The following is a 25765-nucleotide window of genomic DNA, read 5'->3' on the forward strand; positions in this document are numbered from 1 at the left end:
TTCCCTTTTCGCCACATTGTCCCCACCACTAGTTATCTGCCTGCTTTTTGATGATCGCCACCCTAACAGGTGTACGGGGGTAGCTCACCGTGGTTTTGATTTGTGGTTTCCTGATGACTAGCGATGTTGAGCACCTTTCATAAACCCATTGGCCATAAGTAGCTCTTCTTTGGAAAAATGTCTACTCAGGTCCCTTTTCCATTTTAAAATTGCTTATTTTTCTCCTATTTTGTAGGACTGCCTCTTCATTTTGTTGTTTGTTTTGCTGTGCAGAGACTTTTCAATTTAATGTAGTCTTATTTATGTTGCTTTTGTTGCCTGTGTTTTTGCTGTCATAAAAAAATCATTGCCAAGACCAATGTTAAGAAGCTTTTCTTCTATGTTTTCTCCTAGCAGTGTTATAGTTTCAGGTTTTATGTTTAGATCTTTAATCCACTTTAAGCTGATTTTTTTTTTTTTTTTTTTTTTGCATGGTGTGAGATAAGGGTACAATTTCATTTTTTGCATGGGGATATCCAGTTTTCACATCACTGAGGAGACTGCTTTTTCCTCACTGTGTATTGGTGCCCTTGTGTCTAAGTCCATTTTATGTTGCTTATAACAGAAGACCTGAAACTGGGTAATTTATAAAGAAAAGGCATGTATTTATCATGGTTATGGAGGCTGGGAAGTCCAAGGCCCAAGGGATGCAACTGATGAGAGCCTTCTTGCTGGGGGGGACTCTTGGAAAAGTTCCGCCGTGGCGCGCGGCATCACATGCAGAGAGGGCTGAGCATGCTAGCCCAGGTCTCTCTTCCTCTTCTCATAAAGCCACCAGCTCCCCTTGTGTGATCGCCCCTTAATCCATTAACTCATTTATTTATGAATGGATGAATCCATTCATGAGGGCCGAGTCCTCACAGATCCCATCACCTCTGAAAGGCTCTACCTCTCAATCCTGTCACACCGGGGATGAAGTTTTAATACGAGTTTTGGAGGAGACATTCAAACCACAGCACCTTGTCAGAGATTATTTGACTGTACAGAAGTGGGTTTATTTCTGGGCTCTCTGCTCGGTTCCTGGATCTATGTGGTGCTGGTGCCATGCTGTTTTGATTACTATAGCTTTGTAATATAAAAGGAAATTAGGAAGTGTGGTGCCTTCCATTTTGTTCCTTCTTAGCATTGCTTTGACTGTTTGAGCTCTTTTGTGGTTAAATACGAATCCTAGGATTTTTTTCTATTTTGCATAAAATGTCATTTAAATGTTGACAGGGATTACGCTGAATCTGTAGATCACTTTGGGTAGTGCGAAAATTTTAACACTATTGATTCTTGCAAACCATGAACGTGAGATATCTTTCCATATATTTGTATCAGTTTCTTTCACCATGTTACACTCAGTGTACAAGTCTTTTACTTCCTCGGTTAAATTACTCTTTTTGATGTTATTGTAAATGGGATTGTTTTCTTGCCTTTTTTTTTTTTTTTTTTTTTGGTTTGTTTTGAGATAGAGTCTCACTCTTGTTGCCCAGGCTGGAGTGCAATGGCACAATTTTGGCTCACTGCAACCTCCGCCTCTCAGGTCCAAGCAATTCTGCTGCCTCAGCCTCCCAAGTAGCTGGGATTATAGGCACGTACCACCACGCCCAGCTAGTTCGGTATTTTTAATAGAGACTGGGTTTTGCCATGTTGGCCAGGCTGGTTTTGAACCCCTGACCTCAGGTGATCCACCCGCCTCGGCCTCCCAAACTGCTGGGATTACAGGTGTGAGTCACTGTGCCCAGCCCTCTTGATTTCTTTTTGGGATAATTCATTGTTAGTGTAGACACAACTCATTTTCATATGTCAATTTTTTATCCTGCAACTTTATTCAATGTGTTTATTAGTTCTATCAGCTTTTTTAAAAATTTTTTTTGGTGGCATCTTTAGGGTTTTCTATACATAAGTTCATGTCATCTGCAGAGAAAATTTTACTTCTTCCTTTCTGATGTGAATGCCTTTTACTGCTTTGTCTTGCTTAATGACTCTGGCTAGGCCTTCCAGGACCATGTTGAGTAGAGCATCCTCGCTTCGCCTGACCTTAGAGAAAAAGCTTTCTACTTCTTACCACTGAGTGTGGTGTTAGCTGTGGGTCTGTCATACGTGGCCTTTACACTGAGTGTGGTATTAGCTGTGGGTCTGTCATACGTGGCCTTTACACTGAGTGTTGCGTTAGCTGTGGGTCTGTCATATGTGGCCTTTACACTGAGTGTGGTATTAGCTGTGGGTCTGTCATACGTGGCCTTTACACTGAGTGTTGCGTTAGCTGTGGGTCTGTCATATGTGGCCTTTACACTGAGTGTGGTATTAGCTGTGGGTCTGTCATACGTGGCCTTTACACTGAGTGTTGCGTTAGCTGTGGGTCTGTCATATGTGGCCTTTACACTGAGTGTTGAGTTAGCTGTGGGTCTGTCATACGTGGCCTTTACACTCAGTGTGGCGTTAGCTGTGGGTCTGTCATACGTGGCCTTTATTGTGTAGCATGCCTTCAATACCCAGTTTGTTGAGTGTTTTTATCATGAAAGGATGCTGAGTTTTGTCAAATGCTTTTTCTGTATCAAATGAGATGATCAAATGGCTCTTGTCCTTCATTCTGTTCATACGGTGAATCACGTTTACTGATTCGTGTGTCTGAACCATGTTTGCATCTCAGGGATAAATCCCACCTGCTCATGAAGGATGATCCTTTCAACGTGGTGTCAAATGCAGTTTGCTAGTATTTTGTTGAGGATTTTTGCCTCTTGGTTCCTTTCTCATAGCGCCATTCTCTGGCTTTGGTGTCAGGATAATGCTGACCTCGTAAGATGAGTTAGAAAGTGTTCCTTCCTCTTCACATTTTCGGAGTTGTATAAGGACTAGTGTTAATTCTTCTTTAAATGTTTGTAGCATCCATCAGTGAAGCAACTTGGCCCTGCCCTGGGGTTTTCTTTTTTGGGAGGTTTTTGATAACTGATTCAGTCTCCTTATTTGTTATTGGTCCTTTCAGATTTTCCATTTCTTCATGTTTGACTCTAGGAAGCTTGTGAGTTTCTTTACATTCTAGGAATGTATCCATTTCTTCCAGGTTGTCCAGCTGGTTTGTATAAAATTGTTCACAGTTTATTATGACCCTTTTGATTTCTGTGGCATCTCGTAAAGTCTCTTCTTCCACTTCTGATTTTAGCTACGCCTTCTCCCTTTTCTCTTGGTTAGTCTAGCTTCCCTCCACCTTTCTCCCTTTCTCCTTCCGTCCCCTCCCACAAATATCACTGCCTTGGAGAAGGCATAGGAGCCCCTGCCGTCAGGGGTCTTGGATCCTGGGGAGGAGAGACCACTGACAGAACCACCTGCAGTAACTTCAGGGTCAATAAGAGCTACAGACACAGCGATGCTTGTGGCAGCCTGGCTGCGGTAGTGCTGGGGGTTCTGGGAAGGCCTCTGCTCAGAGGTGACTTCTCATCTCTGACCTGATGGCACCCACGAGCCTGCAGGGACCCTGAGCACTCCTGGCAGATGGTCCAGCAAACTCAAGGACCTGAGAACTCAGGGGGTGAGAACTGAACAGGAGGCAGACGGCCAGGCTGGGGTAGTGTGGGGGCCTGGTGCTAACCCGCCGGGCGGCAGCCTGGACCTTCCTCCTGGCTGACCCCTTCTCTGACCCCTGCTAGGTCTGGTCCCCGTCCCTGCCCAGGCTGAGCATCTACCTCTAGGCGTCTCAGCCCTGGCCACATAGGGTGGCCTTGAGGGACTTTGTCTAGTGGACTCAAGCAGCTTGAAGGTCATGCAGGGCCGGCCAGAGGATGGCTCAGTGCCACTGATGCCACAGCACCCTGGAGCCTTTCTATTTGTCTCTAAAGAGAGCAGGGAGTCACCTGGCCCAGCCCCATGAATATTCTGGGGGACGCGTGGTGGCTGTGACTCCTAGACCACCTGGCTTTGCAATTCCAAGCAGCAGGGGAGGGTCGTTGCCAACATCAGGGAAGCCCTGGGGATGGCGAGGCTGTCCGGTCCCAGCGGGGTCCATGCCACAGCTGGATTTGGAGGTGAGACAGAACATGTGTCTCTGTCTCTCTTTGTATCTTTCTCCTGTGATGTCTCTGTTTTTCTGTGTCTCTGTCTCTCTCTCCTTGTATGTTTTCCTTCCTGTGTCTATACCTCTGGGGTGTTTCTCTCTACCTCTCTGTGTGTTTTCCTCTGTGTCTCACTGTTTTCCTGTGTCTCTGTCTCTGTGTCTCTGTTGTTTCTCTGTGTCTCTGTTCTCCTGTGTCTCTCTCTGAGTCTGTTTTCCTGCATCTGTTTATCTCTGTTGTATCTTATCTGTGTCTGTCTCTCTATCTCTCTGTTTTCCTGTGTCTCTGTGTCTCCCTGTGTCTCTCTCTCTGTATCTCTGTTTTCCTCTGGGTGTCTGTTTCTCTGTCTCTGTCGCTGTCTGTCTGGGTCACCCTCTGAGTCTGGTGTGTGCATCAACACCCTCAGGTGGCAGGAACTGGCTGGGCCGCCCACCTCGGAGCCGGCTGGGTAGCTAGGCTCTGGGCCGTGGGCCTCAATGGCTGGGTCTGAGGTTTTGGGGGTGATTGTTTCGGAGCAGAAGGTCGTGGTGGGAAACAGGGGTGTCTGCTGTGACAGCCGTGGTGGTCTGGAGGTGGGGCTGCCTCCATGGGAATCTCATTCGTGCTTTGGGCAGTCTTCTCTGCTGTGTGCACCCCTCAGCAGCCATCCCCTGCCTCCTGGCCCTGTCTGGGTCTAGGGGATGGCATTTGAGTGGCTGGTAGGGCCTCAAGTCTCTGGGAGGCAGCCGAGTGCCTGGGGTTTGGTGCCAGGAGGGGTGGCCAGCTGTGAGCTCAGCAGGTCCTCCTAGGCTCCATTTCTTTTTTCTTTTCTTTCTTTCTTTTTTTTTTTTTGTGAGACCGAGCTTTGCTCTTGTTACCCAGGCTGGAGAGCAGTGGTGCAATCTCGGCTCATCGCAACCTCCACCTCCCAGGTTCAAGCAATTCTTCTGCCTCAGCCTTCCTAAGTAGCTGGGATTACAGGCACGTGCCACCACGCCCAGCTAATTTTTTATTTTTTATTTATTTTTAGTTTTTTTTTGAGACAGAGTCTTGCTCTGTCACCCAGGCTGGAGTACGGTGGTGCGATCTCAGCTCACTGCAAGCTCCACCTCCCGGGTTCACGCCATTCTCCTGCCTCAGCCTCCCCAGCAGCTGAAACTACAGGCGCCTAGCTGCCACACCTGGCTAATTTTTTTTGTATTTTTAGTAGAGACGGGTTTCACCGCATTAGCCAGGATGGTCTCAATCTCCTGACCTCATGATCTGCCCTCCTCAGCCTCCCAAAGTTCTGGGATTACAGGAGTGAGCCACCACGACCAGCCCCTCAGCATCATTTCTAGAAGAGTGACCCCAGAGGTGCTGCCTCAGTTCCCGGAGCACTGACTGTGCTCCCTTGGGTGTAGAAAAGGGAGCAAATTGGGGGGCACAGGGCTGCGACTCGGGAGGCTGGGATGGGACACGCTGGGGTGACGGCTGGTGGGGCCAGGCCTATGGGAGGGACAGCCTGGCCTCTGCCCCTTGCATTTGTAATTTTGTTGAGGAGGAGGGAGGTTGAGTGAAAGATTAGACAATGAAACAGCAGGTGTGTTAGGGGGATCTGGGTGGGGTTGCAGCCTCTGGGTGGTTGGTCCGAGCTTGGCCGTGGAGACCAGGTGGGGAGTGGGAGGGGTACACACGGCATGCCTGCCCACGGGTGAGTGCACAGCCAGCCAGCAGGAGGGTGCCCCCAACACAGGCTCCAGACAGCCGGCCTCAGCCCCTCAACTTCAGGCAGGGCGTTCTCACCTCACTCTTCGAGAGCAATTGCTTGTTTTGTATTCTGCCTTTCTCTCTAATTAATCCCATTGTGTTTAGATCAAGAGACAGCCCCAGACTGGCCCACTGCTTCCCGGCTCCATGGCCAGCCTGTGCTGAGTGGGAAGGTGCAAAATACTTTTGCTTTGCAGAACCCAGAGGCTTTGTAAGATGGCTGCAGAAGCTGTGCGGCGGGTGGGAGGGGAGGCTCCTGTCCACACCCTCCCAAGGTGGTGACCGCTGGGGTGGCCTTGCTGGGCTGGCAGGGGATCGCCCCTCCCTGAGCGGATGACCAGCCCCAGCAGGGCCCAGGCTCAGGGACGGTCTCTTCTAACCTCCCAGACAGACTCCAGGTGGAGAGGCCCCCGCTGGACCCAGCAAACACTGACTTGGGAGCAACCCTCAGGGTTCTCATGACCCCGACCTGCCTTCCCCACCGCAGCTGAGGCCAGGAACGACGGCAGAGTTAATTCAGAAATGCTGTGTGCCAGGGCTGTCAGCACAGGCTTATTCAAAACACCAACGACTGGGAAACAACTCAAAGGCCCACCCTTTGGGGCTGGTCACCATGTCATGACGCACTCACACCACGGGGCCCTCGGCTGACTGGACTGGGGGCAGGGGGCAATGAGGCAATGGGTGGGCCTGAGATGGCTGGGATACGCGTCCAGCAGGGGCGGCTCTGTGCTCCCCTCCCAGCCTGACTCTCTGGATTGGAGCCCACTGAGCTGATTTGGGGAGAGGGCAGGGTAGTTGGGAGGGTCTCAGATGTGTTCCCCCAAAGCTAGATTCCCACAGTGAACTACCAACACAAAGCTGAAACTCAGAGAACGTTCCATTTGCCTCTGCTGTGGATGTGTCCTGTGACAGGTGCCCTGGGATGAACAGGAACCCCGCAGCCACACCAAAGCCACTGTGACCACCTCACAGCCCTGAAACTGAGGAAACACTGGGGGAGAGGGATGGGAACCCTGGTGGGTCCCTGCTCCCCATGCCAGAGGTGGGGTGCCAGGGCCAAGAGAGCAAAGGGATCTTTAAGGTGACACAGCCCAGTGCTTTCCAGGAGTGAGGTCATCCAGGAGGCTCTGACCAGTGGCTGTCCTCAGAGGAGACTGTTTTGTTTTTCTAAGACCACCAGAGCGGGTACAAAAGAACCAGCGACTAGGCAAGGGTAGGAGCAAAACTGCAAGTTTATTTTGGTCACCTAGCTTCAAGGGAAGAAGGTGGGTAGGGAGAGGTCTGTTGGCCCCCCGACAAAAGGGGCCCCCAGAGTCACCCGTACAGCTCTCGGACGGAGTTCCCGCAGTCCTAACATCCCGACAGGAGTGGAGGACTGAGGAAGGCCGCGCGTGGCGTGCCTCCGGAGCGGCTTTTCTAGGAGTGGGAGGGCAATAGGCGGGGCACGGGCGTGTCAGGGGGCGTTCCACAGGTGCGACCAGGTAAATCTTGGTCTCTTCAGATTGACATCACCTGGCGCAGTGCCTAGTTGGTCTGCACCTTCCCGGGTCGCCGGCTGGATTTTCGCGCGCGCGGGAAAAGTTGGGGGGGATGAAGAACCCGGAAGTGCACCATCTTGCCTCCGTTCATCCAAACAGAGACACCATGGGGGGACCCAGGGAAAAGCAGTGGCCACCCTGGGCCACCCACAGGACACCTGAGACCTAGGACTCTGTGGAAGCAGGTGTCTGGGGAGCAGAGGACGGAAGGCATAAAGAACTGGCGGTGTGACCTTGTTCTAGAAGGTTCTGGTAGTGGCCAGCTTGGGATACTGTGCTGTCCCTCAGTCCCCAGTCTCTGCCCTCGGTCATCCCTCCCAGGCATCTAAGCAGTACCAGGCCCGGCTCGCGATGCTGCTGGGATCTGGAATGCAAAGCTGTGGGACTTGCTGCCCAGTGGGGACATGCCTGACCCACAGTGGACGGGAGCCTGGAAAGCCGTGCATTGCCGTGTGGTCAGCAGTGACCGCAGACCTGGCCTGAGGAGGAGCCCACACACCACCTCCTGGAATGCCAGGGTTTCTGAGTCCCCGAGGGCAGGACTGGGGAGAGGACAGGCATATGACCTGGAGGGGCCATGTGAGCCACCATGGTGTCTGTGGGACCACCGTGGGGAGAGGATGAAATGGACAGCACAGCTTTTGGCTAGTACTTGGCCCATCACGACCCCGTCCACACCTTCATCAGAGAGCTCTGATGTGCAGGTTTTGGCTCAGTATTAAAAAATAATGGTTTGGGCCGGGCGCGGTGGCTCACGCCTGTAATCCCTCCACTTTGGGAGGCCGAGGTGGGTGGATCATGAGGTCAGGAGATCGAGATCATCCTGACTAACACATTGAAACCCCGTCTCTACTAAAAATACAAAAAATTAGCCAGGCGTGGTGGCGGGCACCTGTAATCCCAGCTACTCGGGAGGCTGAGGCAGGAGAATGGCGTGAACCCAGGAGGTGGAGCTTGCAGTGAGCGGAGATGGCGCCACTGCACTCCAGCCTGGGCGACAGAGCGAGACTCCGTCTCAAAAAAAAAAAAAAATGGTTTGAATTCCTCTAACCTTCACTTTCTAGCTGACATTGACTGTCCTGGGGTCTACACAACTCTGCGTGCACCACCTCAGGCACACAGGTCTTATCTGTGAGGCAGAGGCTCCTGTCAGCCTCATTTTGTAGATAAACCGAGGCACAGGTGTGAACCCAGGGGCCTGATCCCACAGCATGAGCTCTCACTTCCTACATCAGGGACCATCCTACAAGCAGGGTCCTCCTCCCCACTGGTGAAGCTTTGGTGGCACGTGCCTCACCTGAGCAGATGCCTTCTGTGGGCCATTGCCAGGTTTTGAGAGCATCTAGTCCAAGGCTGTGGCTCCTTGCTGATCTCTCAGGGACAGAGCCTGCCCCACAGCCTCTGTCCATGGCTCCTCCACTCTGGTCCCTGTACTTTTCTTCTGGTCTGGAATTTCTGGGAGAGGCTCAAGAGAATGCCAGAGTGCCAGGGAGCCTCAGGGGTTCGGTACCACGGACAGTGCCCAGGCATGCTTGAAGGGGCGCACAGACCTGGGGTGGGGAGGAACATGGTGTGGGACAGGGGGCCAGTGTGGGGACCCCCAAGCCAGCGGGGGGCAAGGACCCCATCAGGAGAACTCTGGCCACCTGCAGACCCCCTCCTCTGAGCGGGGCAGGTGAGTCACCCGTCACCTCTGCAAGAGGTGTGCCCTCCTCTCCTCTTCCAGGCAGCAGGGATCCCTGGGTGTGGGAGTCGGAATCTTTTCCCTCCTGATTGCTGGAGCCATAGAGGCCACTGTCTGAGTGGGGACTTGGCAGAACAGAAGCCCCTGGAAGCCACATCCTGTCTGTGCCCGGCTGACAGCCTGGCTGCCAGGAGACCACTGACTTAGCCCAGAGGGCCTCAGTTGGATCAGGGAAAGAGCCTTCCTGACATCCTCACCTCCTCCACCTGTGCTGGGCAGGTGCCCTTAGCCCTGGGAACAGCCCTCCCCTCGCTGAGCCTGGCCGGGGCCCAGGACCCTCAGCAACATCTGGGGAAGGTATGCCCCATTAGTCACTCTGAGGGCAGTGCTGGGCTGGTGAGTTGCTTTTCAGCTGCTCCAGCATTTCTCAAGAGTAAATCCCAGGCAGTGACAGGTGACAGCCAGCGGCTGAGGCTGCAGGTCTCTGCCATGTTTTCAAATACCTGCCAGCTTCAAGCCCATGAGAATGCTCACACCCACGAGGCACCTGCCGAGAAGAAACGACGGGGCTTTAAAAACTCTTGACAAGCACAGGAGGCTGCGCAGAGCAGTGAGTCAGGGTGGAATTCTGGCCCCAGTCACGGCCCCCACCTTTCTGGGCATCTGAGCAGAAGGATCCCAGGTGGGGCCTCACACTCCTGTTTCTCAGATGAGGAAACCCGTGGCCAGGTGGGGGCTCCCCTGGGCCTGAGTCCACAGCTCTCATCTCTACCCTCAGACTGTCGGCACAACCCTTTTCCTTCTGCCCTGCACGACTTGTACGATCTGCCTGCCGCTCACCCTATGACTAAGAATGAGCCCATTTGATCAGGTTTGCTAAGGCTTTTGTTTACACTTTTCTAGAATGCAGGGCACTAACCTGACAGATTAGAAGTGGGGCCAACACACTTAGCACAGAGCGTTTTGGAGCCCAGTCCCTCGACAAAAGCCAAGCCATCTGGAAAAGTTCTCTGCTCCATGCAGGAAAAGCCCAGAGATCTGCAAATGCAAGCCGTGGGTTTCCGGGGAGTTTGTGCAAAGCCCCAGCTATGACCAAGACGGAGGCCCTGCAGCTGGGGACGAGGTGGTGCTGCTGGGGGCCAGCAGTCCCAGCAGGACTGAACTTTCCATTTACAGAGGACACATTTGGAAAAGAGCGAGTGTTCCCAGCTGCCTGCAGGACAGCCATGCCCGGGCTGTATGTGCAGGACATGCCCTGCACCCCACTGGCCTGTTCAGTTCTGGCCGTCACTGGCCGCTGCACCTCCAGCCCCATGGTTCTGTGTGCCTTTCTGCCATGCAGCCATATGGGCATCAGGCACATCCTGCCCCTCCCAGCGCCCAGTGGCCACACACTGGCAAAGCTGGCCACCGTGTCCCATGGACATCTGGCTGTACACAGCATCTCAGCAGTGTCAATGGAATTAGTTCTGCCCTGCCGTGGTGAATCTGATTACAGAGGACACAGAGCCAAGGGTCCTCACCCACCGGAGGAGGCTGCAGGGGTGAGAGAGAGGGCCGGGGCTGCCCCTCACACCCCCAAGTACCTGCACGGGAGGGACTGACTCAGTGATATCTGGCTCTCCTTGCTTTCCCAGCTGCCCAGCCCCTGGGCTCAGAGGGGCCCCAGGCTCTGGCTTAACCCTGGATCTCTGCCCTTTGTGCTTCAGCCAGGCCCCTCCTGTGTGATTCCAGGGGCGCCAGCCTCCACCCTAAGAAGGGCCAGTGCTCTGGAAAGGTAGTGGGACCCAGGGCCGCCCCATCAAATGCCGAGTCTGGGAATTCGAGAGCATGGGACACAGGAGACTCCGTGAACCAAGAGAGCCCAGGGGCTGGGGCCAAGCACAGCCAGAGGGGGCCTGCTGCCCAGAAATGTCCTGGAGAGCCTCTCAGCCTCTCCCGGTTCAGTCTCAAGAGCCCGACGGGGCCCCAACGTCGCCACACGACATGAGCTTCCACAGGCGTCTCCCTTACCGCCAAGCGGGGCTTTCCTTTCCAACAGTGAGCAGGCTTTTCTGTTCTATGAATGGCTCAGTGCGTGAAAACACGCGTGTGTAAAAGATGGATCACTAGGGAGGCGGCAGGTCCCGGATTTTCCGTTTCTAGATCCTAGAGTCAAGAACAAGGCAGCCAGGATTGTGGCTGAACGACCCTGAGCTTATTTCCCTTCTCGTTCTGGCCCTGTCTCCTCCTCATGATGGAAAGGGATGGGCTGGTCCATTTTGGAGATCTCTGGCCTGAGACCTACACCCTCCGCCATCTCTGCTGCCAAGAGCAGCAAGGTTGGAGCCACCTGAAGGACCAGTGCGAGCCTGGGCGTGTTTCCAGCCTCCAGCCCGGGTTCCTGCCGTGCTAACCCCGTGGGAAGAAGAGAGGCTGTGCATAGGGCTCCCTGACCACCCAGATGTGGCTGAAGGCCCCGACCCAGGCCCGGCTGAGGCCTGTGGCCACCCTGCAAGGTATGAGCCAGTGAAAGCCAGAGAAGGCTGATTGGCTCCAGCAGAAGTCTGTCTCTAGAGAGCCAGATGCATGGCTCATAGGCTCGCTGGGAGATTTTCCTGATGCTTTGCTCGTGGTCATCAGCCTGTCCTTCCACCCTGCAGGAACACGGTGGCAGCTGAGGCCATTTTAGGAAATGAGGCCTCCCCGTGGCTCAGGCTATTACTGCTGGCAGCTGGGAGGCCAACCCCGCAGCTTCAGGCTTCTCCCCAAGCTGGGCTGCAGACTTGAGCAGGGAGTAGTTTGCCTGACTCTTCTTGGAATGTTCCAGAACTCAGTGGCTGCGCCTGCCTTGTCTGTCCTTTCCCTGGGTTCAGCCAGGCCGGCCATCTGCACCCTCCAGCACCCTCTGTGTGCACTGTGTGCCCAGACCTGCCTCATGGAGCCTTCACAAGTCCTGACGGTGCACCTGAGGCATCTGAGGCGCCTCACACAGAGGCAGAGGAGGGGTGGGGCGTGCAGACCTGGGCAGATGGGCACTGCAGGGAAAGGGATGCGGCTGTGACAGAGGACCAGGGGGCATGCAGCGTGGTCTTGGGGAGACAAGGGGCCATTTTCCAGAGGAGGGAGCTTTACGCAGAGGCTCCAGGGCTGAAGGGTATCTGTGGGTCGGGAGGAAGGAGGTAAGAGTGTGTGAGGTGGTGCAGGGGTGTGGGGGGCGGGGAGGACCGGGGACAGGGTCAAATCATCAGTCCTGGCCTTGGAGCTGCTCAGAAGTGGGAAGGAGCAGCAGGAGGTAAAGGAGGAGGCCGCTGCAGCAATAATTGTATTTTGGCTTTGCTCTCAGGGCTGGGGCCAGGGAGGAACTCAGGTGTGGCCTGCATCTGGGGCGGGACCTGGAGATGGGCAGATGTGGGGGCGAGGGCAGGTGGGAAGGAAGGAGGATTGCAGCACCCAGGCAGGGATGGCGTCTCTCTCCAGGCTCTCCTCAGCCCCTGAGCGGGGCAAGGCCACCGAGGGCTGGTTGAAGTGCAGGTGTGGATGCTGCGTCCCATGCTTGGCCCCTCCCTGCAAGTGGGACAAGTGGCCCCACAGGGGTCACGTGCCTGCCATTGTGCCCGATGAGCAGGGGCGCAGCTGTGAGGCCAGAGGCTCTCCGACAGCACAGAGGGAGCCACTTCACCTCTGGACACACATCCCAGGGCGGGGCAAGTGGATGCTTTCTGTGAAGGTCCAGAGAGTCCGTCGCTGTGGCTTCGTGGGCCAGAGGATCTCAACTTTTGAGCAGAACCACTCACGGTGGCCGACGCGGCCACAGCAGTACGTAGAGGGGCAGGTGGGGCTGACGAACTTTCTAGCTCCAGGTGCAGGGGGTTGGCCCCGTCCTCGTGAACACAGGGCTGACCATCGCACCATCCATCCGGAAAAGACTGGGCCCAGGCCGAGTGTCTGAGTCGATTTTCACACTGCTCTAAAGAACTGCCAAGACTGGGCAGCTTATAAAGGAAAGAGGCTGAACTGACTCACAGTTCTGCAGGGCTAGGGAGGCCTCAGGAGACCTACAATCACGGTGGAGGGAGAAGCAGGCACTTTCTTCACAGGGCAGCAGGACGGAGGGAGTTGAGAGCAGGGCAAACGCCAGACGCTTCTAAAACCATCAGATCTCATGCGATTCACTCACCATCACAAGAACAGCCTGGGGTGAAGCGCCCCCATGATCCAGTCAGCTGCACCTGGTCCTGCCCTTGACACGGGGGATTATGGGTATTACAATTCAAGATGAGATGTGGGTGGGGACGCTGCTGAACACGACGCCGCTGAACACATCACTAAGTAACTCCTAGGCAAGGTGTGTGCATGTGGCCTGGGTCCTGGTCACAGATGGAAAACAAAGCAGTAAAACAGAGGAGGGTCTTGGCTTGCGGGTCCTATGCTGAGGGTCCAGGTTGTTCCTTGGGAGACACAGGCCAGGGCCTCAGAGTCCTCTCTGGGAAAAGGGCTCTCCTGGAGGGTCGGGCCCGCCCTGCATAGCTGGAGGCCCTCGCTTTGCCCCACCCGCAGGTGAAAGTCACTTCCCTCCTCTCCCAAACCCCCTCTCCTGGTTCCCCAGTTGGAGTGATCCACAGAGGAGATTCTGCATCTAAACTGGGACTCAGGGAAGCTTCTGGAACTGTGAGAGGGGTTTGGTTCCTGCCTTTTTGAAAACCAAGTGGCACCTGTCTTTCAGGGGATTGCGCCTGAGGGTACAGGGAGTGGGGCTCTGCCTCTGGGCTCCCAGGGTCTCCCCAGCTGCCAAGGGCAGTAGCCCCAGACCCAGACTGGGAAAGGAGGCTGGCTACCCCTCCCACCCTGGTACATGGGGCAAGTGCAGAGGACCCGCAGCCACGATACCCCTGCCCAGGCTCCAGGCAGATCTCAGGCCTCCTAATCCAGGCCCTGCCCTGAAGGGACAGGTTTCAGAACAAACTGTCCACTGGGCTAATACCCCGGTTTTCGTAATCACCACACACTCGTTTCTATCGAGGGATGAAAATTGACAAATTTAATCGGGAATGACTGGGCTCTGAAATGTGTTCTTTGTAATGAAGGGAACAGTTGAATACAGAATGTGGATTTGGGATTCAGGCCAGACCCCCTCAGAGAAAGTGCTGAACCCGTGAGGAATTGAAGGGTGAGGGGGCCGGTTCTCGGCAACTCCTGTCCCATTTCCTTTTGGGATGGGGGCTGCTCCTGCCCCCTGCACGGCCCCACAGGTCCCAGTGGGGAAGACCCCGTCCTGGTCCTCGGGCATTGTGTGTGCCCTTTCCTCCTTCCCTGCGCTCCAGCCTCAGGAGGTGAGCTCACCTCACCGTGTCGGGGGGGCTCCCGTGTTACCCACCCCCCAAGCCAGGGAGCGGCCTCCAGGGGAGCGTGGGGGAGGCTGAGGCCACCTTGCAGTGAGGCTGTTCCTGGGGCTGGAATGCCTCTTGCTGAACCATCCCCACCCACAGAAGGAATTTATCTCACTCCTAATAATGTGTTTGTCACAAAGACATAATCAGCTTATCTGTGAGACTCCGGCGTGTGCTGTGGTGCTGGCTCTTTGTTGTAGAGAGTGGCAGTCTCACTGCAAGGCTGCCAGGCTTTGAGGAAAGTGAAGGAGGCACCCACTGTCTCCCCACGGGGCCCCTGCTTCCCTGGCAGTCCCACCTCTTCCACCTGCCTCCATCGCAGCAGTTCCAATAACTATGAATGGGGCTACCCTGGAGCCCCAGGTAGCATCCCTTGCTGTGGGGACAGGCTGACCGTCCTGCACAGTTTCCTCCCGGGGCTGAGAACTGCCCCTCTGCCAAGGACCCCACAGGCCTGGTAGCTCCCCAAGGGCACCCGCTGCCTCCCACCCCCTGCCCACGGTTTTGGCACTGAGCTGGTGGCCGGGCGGAGGGGGAAGAGGGAGCTGGGCATCTTTCTTTAGCGTGCACATCACTGCCCACGATGGCATCCCGCTGGTTGCTGTCCATCACGCAGGGCAGCCTCCATATGGGGCCTCAGCTGGCGCCTGGCACCCCGCACGCGGCACCCCACCCCGAGGGGAGGCTGCACAGGCTCTGGACATGCCCCGAGCCACCTGAGGGCTTCTTCTCGTTGGCGGGGAGGGACTCGGGCAGCACAGTCCCGTGGAAATAGGACGCAGGCCACGCGAGGCTTAAACGTACCAGTAGCTGTGTTACAAAAGTGGAAAGAAAACAGTTATGATAATTTTAATACGATGTCTTATTTAACTTAATGTATTCAAAGTATCATTTCAATGTGCAACAGTATTAGTGAGCTATTGTACACCCGCCTTTCTGCATTAACTCTCTAAAACCCGGTGCGGATTTCAGGCCGAAGCTCATCTTCACTCAGACCAGCCATGTCTCAATGCCCGGTGGCCACGTGTGGCCCAGGGCTGCCACATTAGACAGGGCTGCCTGCAGCTTTTGTGGGAAGCCACCTGGGCCAGGCATACCAGCATCTGCCCCTCTCTCCCCAGGCGTGGTCTTGGCCCTAGCTCTGCTCAGCAGAGAACCCAGGGCCTCCAGGTCAGCCCTGGACAGAGGGCATGGGCATTGCACAAGGTCAAGGATGAGTTACTCATTTTCAACCATCTAAAAAGACAGCCCCAAAATGAAGTCTGGGTAAGATGAGCGGGGCCACGTCCTTCCAGGCGCAGAGCTCGGCCTCCTTTGCATTGGCCCCGCTGCACCAAAGCCCGAGAGCTGAGCCAAGATATTTTTTTGGTGAGGAGGGGGTCACAATCCAGAGAAGTCTCCAGAAAAGCTCTCATCCCAGGCCTCGCTGCCTCTGCCCGCCCCTCACACCGCCTCTCTTGCCCGTCCCCCACGCCGCCTCTCTTGCCCGTCCCCCACGCCGCCTCTCTTGCCCATCCCCCACGCCGCCTCTCTTGCCCGTCCCCCACCAGGGCTGAAGAGTAAACTCAGTAGTAACCACGTGGCTGAGCCAGAGAAGGAGGCTGCAGAGGGGACAAGGCGGTCGCTTCCAGGATGAGAAGCACAGAATTGAGGTCGGGCAAACCTGCCGCCGTCCCCAGCTGTGTGCATCTGAGCAAGTGGCTTCCCCCCAGCCTCAGGCTCCTCATCTGTGAAATGAAGCCCCCTCCAAGCTGGGCTGGCTCAGCACCCAAAACCGTCATTAAAGATGTGACCTTGTCTGGGGGCTGTTCGAATCCTCTATTGAGATAAAGTAGCAATCATATATTCATCAGTCACTACTCCCTGCTGGAGGCCTCTTCCCCAGCACAGAGCCTTCCCTCCCTCAGCCGAGACCCCAGGCAAGGGTAGGGAGGAGAGGATGCCGTCTCCCTCCCACTCCTCCCCTCTCTCTCCTCTGTTCCTCCCTTTCTCTCTGTGACTCTCTCCTCCTCTCTCCCTTTGTGTTTCTCCCCCTGTCTCTCTCTCTCTGCCTTTCCCTCTCTCCCTTTCCTTTTCTCTCTCCCTCTCTCTTCTCTATCTCCCTGTTTCTCCCTGTGTGTCTCTCTGTCTCTCTCCTCCCCATCCCCAGAAGCCGGCCCACATGGCTCACCCCACATTGCTAGGTGAGACAGGCTGGAGCCCTAAGCCAGGAGTCAGCCACAGCCGAGCTTTCTAGAACTTTCTAGAACCTTCCCTTTCCGAAGTGGAAATCTGGACTGGAAGGCACAAGTCCCACTGGGGAGCTGCCAGTGGCTCCCTGCCTAAGGGAAACACAACTGTCCCGAGAGATGCTCATTTGCCCCCAGAAAGGAGCGCAGCAAGCTTCAACCAAGTGCTTCAGGAGGGAACCAAGAGCTTCATTTTCCCCTAGTTGGCGCTAATTTTCAGCTCCCCCAGAGCTGTGCTTGGGAGGTGCAGAGGCGCCTCCAAGGTGGCCCTGCGGGGACCGGGATGCACATTTCTCTGTTAGGCTGGTAATCAGCTTGCATTTTCTCCGACAGATCTTCTCCTGAAAGAACGAATGTCTACACGCTGCCGATGACATTTACTTCACTCGGAATTTGCAAGTCCAATGCCGACATGAATATGCACGGCACTGCTGCTTGGATACATGGCCTCGGGGCCACGCCTGCGGGTGACGTGACAAGTCCACAGACTCCCCTGGTGGCTTCTCACCGAGAAACATTCCAGCACCTGGAGGCTGCCAGCCAGGAACCTCCTTTAGGCCATGTCAGCACTGTTGGTTCTCAGCCTGAGCCGCCTCCTGTGCCCACTGTGACCCTCCAGGCCCAGGAGCAAGAGCCCAAGGAAGAGAAGCGGAGAGATCATATTGGGAACCAGCATGCCCGGAGCCATGCAGGGACACTGACTTCGAATTCTACCATGCATTTAAGGAACAGATGACAGATATTCTCTACAGTCTCTTCCAGGAAATCGAAGCAGAGGGAACACTTTATAGCTCACTCTACAAGGCCGGCATCACCCCACTAACAAAACCAAGGATGTTACAAGAAAGGAAAACGCAGACCAAGATGTCTCATGAACACAGATGCAAAACCCTCAACAAAATAGCAGCAAATCCAACACGACATACTAAGAATTATACACCACAGGATTTCCCATCCAGCACCACATACTAAGAATTATACAAATAGCAGCAAATCTCATCCAGCACTACATGCTAAGAATTACACACCACAGGATTTATTCCAGGTATGCGAGGCTGCTGCAGGGTTCGGAAACAGATGATTGAAATCCATCACGGCAACTGGAACCCTTTCCCAAAACCTAACACTCATCTGTGAGAAAAACCTTTCACAAGCCAGGAATACAAGGGAACTCCCTCAACTTGGTAAAGAACATCTAGTAAAAACCTACAGCCCATATCCATACTAATGGTGAGAAACCTGAAGCTCTTCTTCCTAAGATAGGGAAGGAGGCAGGGAGGTCCCCTATCCTCACTCCTATTTAATGTCATACTGTGAGTTCACAGGATGGACACTACCTGACTTCAACACTTGCTATAAAGCCCCAGTAATCTGTACAGTGTAACTTTTTTTTTTTTTTAGATGGAGTCTCACTGTGTTGCCCAGGCTGGAGTGTGGTGACATGATCTTGGTTCACTGCAGCCTCTGCCTCCTGGGTTCAAGTGATTCTCCTGCCTCAGCCTCTTGAGTAGCTGGGATTTCAGGCACCTGCCACCACAACTGGCTAATTTTCATAGTTTTAGTAGAGATGGGGTTTCACCATATTGGCCAGGCTGGCCTCGAACTTCTGACCTCAAGTGATCCACCCACCTCAGCCTCCCAAAGTGCTGGGATTATAGGCGTGAGCCACCTCTCCTGGCCAGTAAAGTGTAATCATGGCTAAAGAACAGACAAATATTCCAGTGGAACAGAAGAGAGAGCCCAGAAGTGGACGGACACATGCACGGGCAAATGATCTTTGAGAAAGAAGCAAAGGTTATTGATATTGAAAAGACTGTCTTTCAACAAATGGTGCTGGAACAACTGGACATCCACATGTAGAAGAAAATGGATCTTATACTTTTTGGGATAATTAACTCAAAAGGCATCACAGACCTTAATATAAAATGCAAGATTATACAATTTATAGATAATAACACATTTTATTTAATATAAAATGCAAGATAAAATTTCTAGGTAATAAAATCTAGGTATCTTGGGTATAAAATCTAGGTATCTTGGGTTTGGCAATGAGTTTCTAGATACAATATCAAAAGCATAATCCACAAAAAGAAAAAAATGAATAAGGTGGACTTTATTAAAATTAAAAAATTACACAGCCAGGTGAGATGGCTCACGCCTGTAGTCCCAGCACTTTGGGAGGCCGAGGCTGGCAGATCACCTGAGGTCAGGAGTTCGAGACCAGCCTGACCAACATGGAGAAACCTGTCTCTATTAAAAATACAAAGTTAGCTGGACATGGTGGCACATGCCTGAAATCCCAGCTACTCGGGAGGCTGAGGCAGGAGAATCACTTGAACCCAGGAGACGGAGGTTGTGGTGAGTCAAGATTGCGCCATTGCACTCCAGTCTGGGCAACAAGAGCGAAACTGTGTCTCAAAAAAAAAAAAAAAGAAAAAAACACTCTAAAAATGACACTGTTAAACGAATAAGAAGACAAGATACAGCCTGGAAGAAAATATTTGCAAAAGACATACCTGATAAAGGACTGTTATCCAAAATATATAAAGAACTTTTAAAACTCGACAATAAGGAAACAAACATTAAAAAATGGGCAAAATGTCTGAATAGACACCGCATCAAAGAAGACGTAGCGATGGAAAAATAAGCACACGAAAAATGCTCGACATCACATGTCATTAGAGAAATGTCGATGAAAACAACACTGAGATCAAATGAGAATGGCTACAAAAACCAGAACTGGGATCCTGACAACGCCGAACGCTCGCGAGGCTGTGGAGACAGAACAACCCTCACCGCGGCTGCTGGGGTTCGAGGCAGCACAGCCCCACTGGAAGGCACTTGGGCAACTTCCTACAAAGCTCAACATATTCGTACCACGTGTTCCAACGACCGCCCTCCTTGGCATTTCTACTCCCAAAGGAGGAGAAAGCCACACAGAAACCTGCACATGTATGTTTCTAGCAGCCTTCTTCATAAATGCCAAAAACCGAGATGTCCCTCAGTAGCTGAGTGAGTAAACAAGCTGTGACATCCAGATAACGGAATATTCTTCAGCCGTACCAAGAACAAGCTATCAAGCCATGAAAAGACAGGGAGAAACCTTAGCTACAAACTGTGAAGGGGAAGAAGCCGGTCTGAAAAGGCTGCATACTGTATAAACCCCAGCTGTATGACGTTCTGGATAAGACAAACTGGAAAGACAGTGAGAGGATCAGTGGGTGCAGGGGTTTTGGAGAGGGAGGAATGAACACATGGGGCTCCAAGGATTTTTTCTTTTTTTTGAGACAGAGTCTCGCTCTGTCACCCAGGCTAGAGTGCAATGGTGCAGTCTCGGCTCACTGCAAGCTCCGTCTCCCGAGTTCACCTCCCAAGTAGCTGGGACTACAGGTGCCCGCCACCACGCCCAGCTACTTTTTTGTATTTTTAGTAGAGATGGGGTTTCACCGTGTTAGCCAGGATGGTCTGGATCTCCTGACCTCATGATCCGCCTGCCTTGGCCTCCCAAAGTGCTAGGATTACAGGTGTGAGCCACTGCGCCCGGCCTCCAAGGACTTTTTAGGGCAATGAAACTCTTCTGCAGGATCCTGGGATGGTAGATATAGGACATTACACATTTGTTCAAACCCACAGAAGGTACAAGACTGAGTGAACCCTAATATAAACTGCGGACCTTTCTTAATAATGTATCAATATTGGCTCATTGATTGTAACACTATAGTAATGCAAAATGTTAGTAACAGGGAGACACCCGTTATTAACAAGTGGGGGCCAGGAGCCACCATGGAGCCACTGTCCTGTGGGCTCAACGCTTCTCTACAACTGTTCTAAAAAATAAAGCCTATTAATAACAATTTAGATGGCCAGGCACGGTGGCTCAGGCCTGTCATCCCAGCACTTTGGGAGGCCGAGGCAGGTGGATCACTTGAGGTTGGGAGTTTGAGACCAGCCTGGCCAACATGGTGAAACCCTGTCTCTACCAAAAATATAAAAAATTAGCCAGGGGAGGTGGTGGGCTCCTGTAATCCCAGCTACTCAGGAGGCTGAGGCAGGAGCATCACTTGAACCTGGGAGGTGCAGAGCTGAGACCGTGCCACTGTACTCCAGCCTGGGCGACAGAGCGAGACTCTGTCTCAAAAAAAAAAAAAAAAAAAAAAAAAAGTAGAAACCCCAAGGCCCAGGTTCTAGGTCCCTTCCCTGGAGATTCTGATCTAGTTGGTCTGGGATGAGCCTTGGCGTCTGCACTCTGGAAGCCCCTCTGTCTGGAGTGCGGACTCCACTGAGGGCTGGCTCTGGGTGCAGGTGACAGCAGCTGGCTGGGTACCTGGCTGGGCTGTCCAGGTGACCTGGTGGACGTGCCTTTGGCGTTTGGCGGAAGCAGCTGCCGCGAAACCTGTTTGGCCTCCGGGTGTTGGCCTGCCCTTCACGACTCATTTTCCTTTTCCTTCCCCTTCCTGAGCAATGCTGGCACACACAAAGAAAGCCCAGCTGTGCACATGGCATCTTCGGCAGACACCGTGGCCCAGACTCCGGCAGGCAGAGAAAACCATGAACGGCCCCCACTTTCACCGAAATGGAAGCAGCCCTGCCAAGGGCATGTTGAGAAATGAACTCTCTGCCGTTTTTAGAACCGAACAGTAAAATCCCCGGGAATGAAGCTGGTGCTGGAAACAGAAGCTCCGCCTGCTCCTGCAGCGACGATGTCTGTCTGTTCATCATCAGCAGTGTCTGCAGCCACCCAGCTCCACCCCTTCTCAGGGTGGGGCCGCCGCACACACTGACCACAGGGATGGGGAAACGGGGCTTGATGGAGGAGGTGACCCTGGGGTCCGGCTGAGTAACCGGGGAGGAAAAGGGAGAGCCCTGACCCCAAGGTACCTGTCTCCTTCCTGTTGATCAAGGCTCAGATGCTGGGAGATTTGGGAGGGACCCGTGCATCACTCCCTTTCCCTGACTTCAAAGCCGACTTGGCGCCTCCTCCAGGAAGCCCTCCCTGCTATCCAGTGCACACCCCTCATCCGTCAATGTGGCTCTTCCTTGTGGTCATAAGGAGCCCTAGGAGGGTGCATAAAGGGCCAGATGACAGGGCCGGGCCTAGACTGGCTCTGCCTTGGCCCTGCAGGCACTGTGGGCCTTGGGCAGCCCTGAGGACTCATTGAGCCCGCAGCACTGTCTGCTGTGACAGGAGGTGAGTGAGTGCAGGCCCCGGGTGCTGGGTCGGCCAATGCCGGGAGCACCGGGAACACAGGTCTGTCCCTTTGCCCACTTGGCCCCACCCTCGCCACAGCAGCCATGCCCACCTGCTCTTGCTCTTCTCCCATTCTGGCCCTCAGGAAACTCCAGAAGACTGAGGTCTGGCCCGAGGCCGTGGGCCCTGGCCACTGCTGTGCAGTTCTAAGGCCACAGCCATTTGCTGGTCCAGGGGCCGCTGGTTTCAGCCCACAGGTCCCCCTGCCACCACGCCAGACACAGGTTTTGCGATGGAACCTGTTTGTGGCTCAGGCACTTCCGCCTCCCTTCCAGGAAATCCACGTCCATCCGCCCTCTCTGTGCTATCCCCTCAGTCACCTTGATGCTGGAGGCGGGAGCTCAGAGCTACTGCCCAGCGGCCGCACCACAGTGGACTCTCCTCAGACCGGTGCTGAGCGCCGGCAACCTGGCAGGGTGCAGAGGTGGCTCCAGACCCATCGGCAGTCTGGTTGGGACTGTCTCTGGGGCAGAACCCGTGGCCCCAGGCGGAGACAGCCTGTGTGTTTTCAGTGTTCCTTCTCACTCCAGCTCACCTGTTCCTGGCACTCTGGGCTGGGACTCGCTGGGAACCCCCACTTCCACCCAGCCCTTGCTGTTCCGAGGGTGGAGAGGAAACCCTGCCCTCAGGCCTGTGAGCTGCAGATAGCGCATCCACATGGTGACAGGTCTGTGGGGCAAGGGAGCCTGCAGGAGCCCAGCTCAGGAGGGGGGCAGTGAGGAGCCCTCATGGGCTCCTGTGCGGGGCTGACGTGTCCTGCCCTGGCTTAAGCAGGCAACCTGCTTCCCAGGTGGACGAGGCAGTCTCTCGGGGACTCCAGGAGGGCCTTGAGCCTTGGGACCAATGAAAACAGGTGACACAGAAACCCTTCTCCAGGCCGGGCGCAGTGGCTCAAGCCTGTAATCCCAGCACTTTGGGAGGCCGAGACGAGCGGATCACGAGGTCAGGAGATCGAGACCATCCTGGCTAACATGGTGAAACCCCGTCTCTACTAAAAAATACAAAAAACTAGCCGGGCGAGGTGGCGGGCGCCTGTAGTCCCAGCTACTTGGGAGGCTGAGGCAGGAGAATGGCGTGAACCCGGGAGGCGGAGCTTGCAGTGAGTCGAGATCGTGCCACCGCACTCCAGCCTGGGTGACAGAGTGAGACTCCATCTCAAAAAAAAAAAAAAAAAGAAACCCTTTTCCTCCAGCCTTGCACCCTCGCAAGCTCCGGTGAGGACCCCTTTCATCCAAGGCCACGGTTGTCCACAAAGCAGTTTCCAGATGGGGCTCAGAGGGACAGGTGCACGTGCCGGCATCTGGTTCTCAAAACCATCCCAGTGTGGATAAGGCCACATTTGAAGCCTGGGCAGGAACTACTTGGCCTGTGAGCATCTTGGCCATCTGCAGCCTCCTCCATGAACGCGGCCGGCACAGGCTTGTCTTAGGTGCCTGTGTCTCGGGGACATGAACCTGTTCCTCCTCACCTAGTAAAATGAGAAAAGCACTCCACAATTGTGAAGCCATTCCCGCCATCTTTTTTTTTTTTTTTTTTTTTTTTTTTTTTTTTTTTTTTGAGACAGGGTCTTGCTCTGCCGCCCAGGCTGGAGTGCAGTAGTGCCATCACGGCTCACTGCAGCCTCGACCTCCCAGGCTCAAGGGATTCTCCTGCCTCAGCCTCCATGGCAGGGGCTACAGGCACCGGCCAGCATGCCCAGGCAATCTCAGCATCCTAAAGCCTGCTGTGCCCGGGATGGCTGATTCTCCTGGGGACAGGCAGGCAGGCAGTGGGGATGCAGTGCCAAGCAAGGCCCTGCTGGTGCCTCTTGGGTTTCCTTTATAAGCAGCCCACCCTCCTGGGTCTGGTCTCCGATAGCAGCAGTTTCTTGAGGGCAGGAGAAATGGCAACAGATTTTATTTATGGACGAATAGTCATGGCAGTTCCCCTGACAGATGCAGGCTGATCTGCCAGCTCTCAGAGACTGGAGCCTCTCGGGAGATCCCGTCTCCTCGGAGTCCTGCGCTTGGGTTTTAACTGTGGTTTCTGCAAGGTGATCCCAGCTGACAATTTTGGGAAGGGAATCAGGAGAATGGCAGCCCCACAGAGAGGGTTGAGACCGGTTCGGAAGGGCTGCTCACCCCTCGGGCTGGGATGGAGCTGCCGGCGACCCAGTGGGGGCTGCTCACCCTAAGGGCAGGGGAGCATGTCCATTTTGTTCTACCCCAAACGCTGTCCCTGACATTCTAGTCAAGCCCTAGGGCAGGGACAGGGCAGCAGATCTCTTGGCCCATGAAGTTGGTGGACAGAGATTTCAGGGTGCACGGCAGAGCCACCCAGAGTCCCCCCACCCCCAAGCCAGGGCCGGCCTCCTTTCCACGCTCTTCCTGGGCTGGGTGATCCTGGGCACTGCTAGCCTCCCTCCTCCCTCCTTCTCCCTTCCCCTCCCTCCTCCTCCCTCCTCCTTCCTCTTTCTCCCTCCCCCTTCCTCCACCTCCCTCCTTTTCCCTCTCCCTCCCTCCTCCTCCCTCCTCTTGGTTTGCTGGGATTCAAGGTGGGGGGTGATACTAGTAACACTCAGAGTTGAGGTGGCAGTGCCCATGCCCGCCTGAACCTCCCTGTGTCACTGTCAGATGGACCCAGCAGGAACCAGCTTGCACCTCTAACCAGCAACTGGAAGACACTGAGCTCAGGGATAGCGGACAAGGTATGGACAGATGGGGCGGACGGTTGGGTGGCTGCAGGATTCTAAGGCTTGAATCCAGGGGACCTCTTTCCACCTTATCCCCCAGGGAGCAAGAGGAGTGGGCAGTGACGGGACCGAGAGGCAGCCATGGGGAGACTAGGACAACAGTGCAGAGACAGTGCAATGGGGAGAGAGCAGTAAATGCCCCGAGCCCAGTCACCTCCTGCCTCCCACTTCCCACCATGTCTCCCATGGCCTGACCTGGCTGGAGGCCCTGCAGGATGAGGCTGTGAAAAGTCACTCCTACTCCTGCTCCTCTTACTTCCCCCTCACAGGGAGGCCAGAATCATGCTGGTCTTGGGGCTGTTCTAGGCAACTGAGCTGGGGCTGGGGGCTGGGGTAGCTCCCCAGCCCCTTCCTGTTTCTCCCCTTGCACCTATCTGGGGCTCTGGTGCTTGCTCTCCACCAGGAGCCAGGGAGTCCCACCCTGTGCCCTGGGAAGCAGTGCCCTCAGCGAGCTCTTGCGTGCCAGGAGAGGAGGCCTGGTGCCTGCTGCCTCTCCCCTTGAATTGTGGTATTGTGGAGTAATTGGCAGCCCTGAAAAGATATGTCCATTGGAACCTGTGTGACCTTATTTGGGAAAAGAGTGTGCAGATGTAACTGAGGACTGAGATGAGATCATCCTGGATTGGAGCAGGCCCTAAATCTAATGACCAGTATCCTTAGATGACACAGAGACGCACAGGGAGAAGCCATTTGAGACAGAGGCAGAGAAAGGAGCGATTCGGCCACAAGCCAAGGAATGCCAAGAGCCTCCAGGAGCTGGAGGAGGCAGGAGGGGTCCTCCCCTAGAGCGTCTGGGGATTGTGGGCCTGGGACCCTGATTTCCGGCCTCCAGAGCCATGGAAGACACATTTCTGTGTTTTGAGCTCCTCAGTCTGCAGCCCCAAGAGACCAGTGACTGCCCAGGAGACCCTCAAGGTTTCTGTGGTTCCTCATGACAGGCAGAAGCACAAAAGGTGTTTGGGGTTGGAGCTGTCAAAACATAGATCTCTGCCCCGGTGGTTTTACCTGGAGGCTTTCTGAGCATCTCTGTGCTGATTGGACACAAATGCAGGTATTTTTAATACATTGGATGGGCTCCTTTTGAAGAAGCTGTCAGGAAAATCCACTGCAGGAAGTTTAATGGGTGTTAACCTTGTCTGAGTGCCCTGCAATTACCTGCTTCTAGT

At 54.4% G+C, this 25765-nt stretch overlaps 1 protein-coding gene across 1 annotated transcript in view; it reads right to left on the bottom strand.

Annotated features, from left to right (window-relative positions):
* Positions 1-25765, bottom strand: part of NTSR1 (neurotensin receptor 1) — a 54516-nt gene that overhangs the window by 11082 nt on the left and 17669 nt on the right. The gene's annotated exons all lie outside the window — the stretch shown is intronic.

This window comes from Rhinopithecus roxellana, chromosome 13 (assembly GCF_007565055.1).
Source record: "Rhinopithecus roxellana isolate Shanxi Qingling chromosome 13, ASM756505v1, whole genome shotgun sequence".
Classification (NCBI taxonomy): Eukaryota; Metazoa; Chordata; class Mammalia; order Primates; family Cercopithecidae; genus Rhinopithecus; species Rhinopithecus roxellana.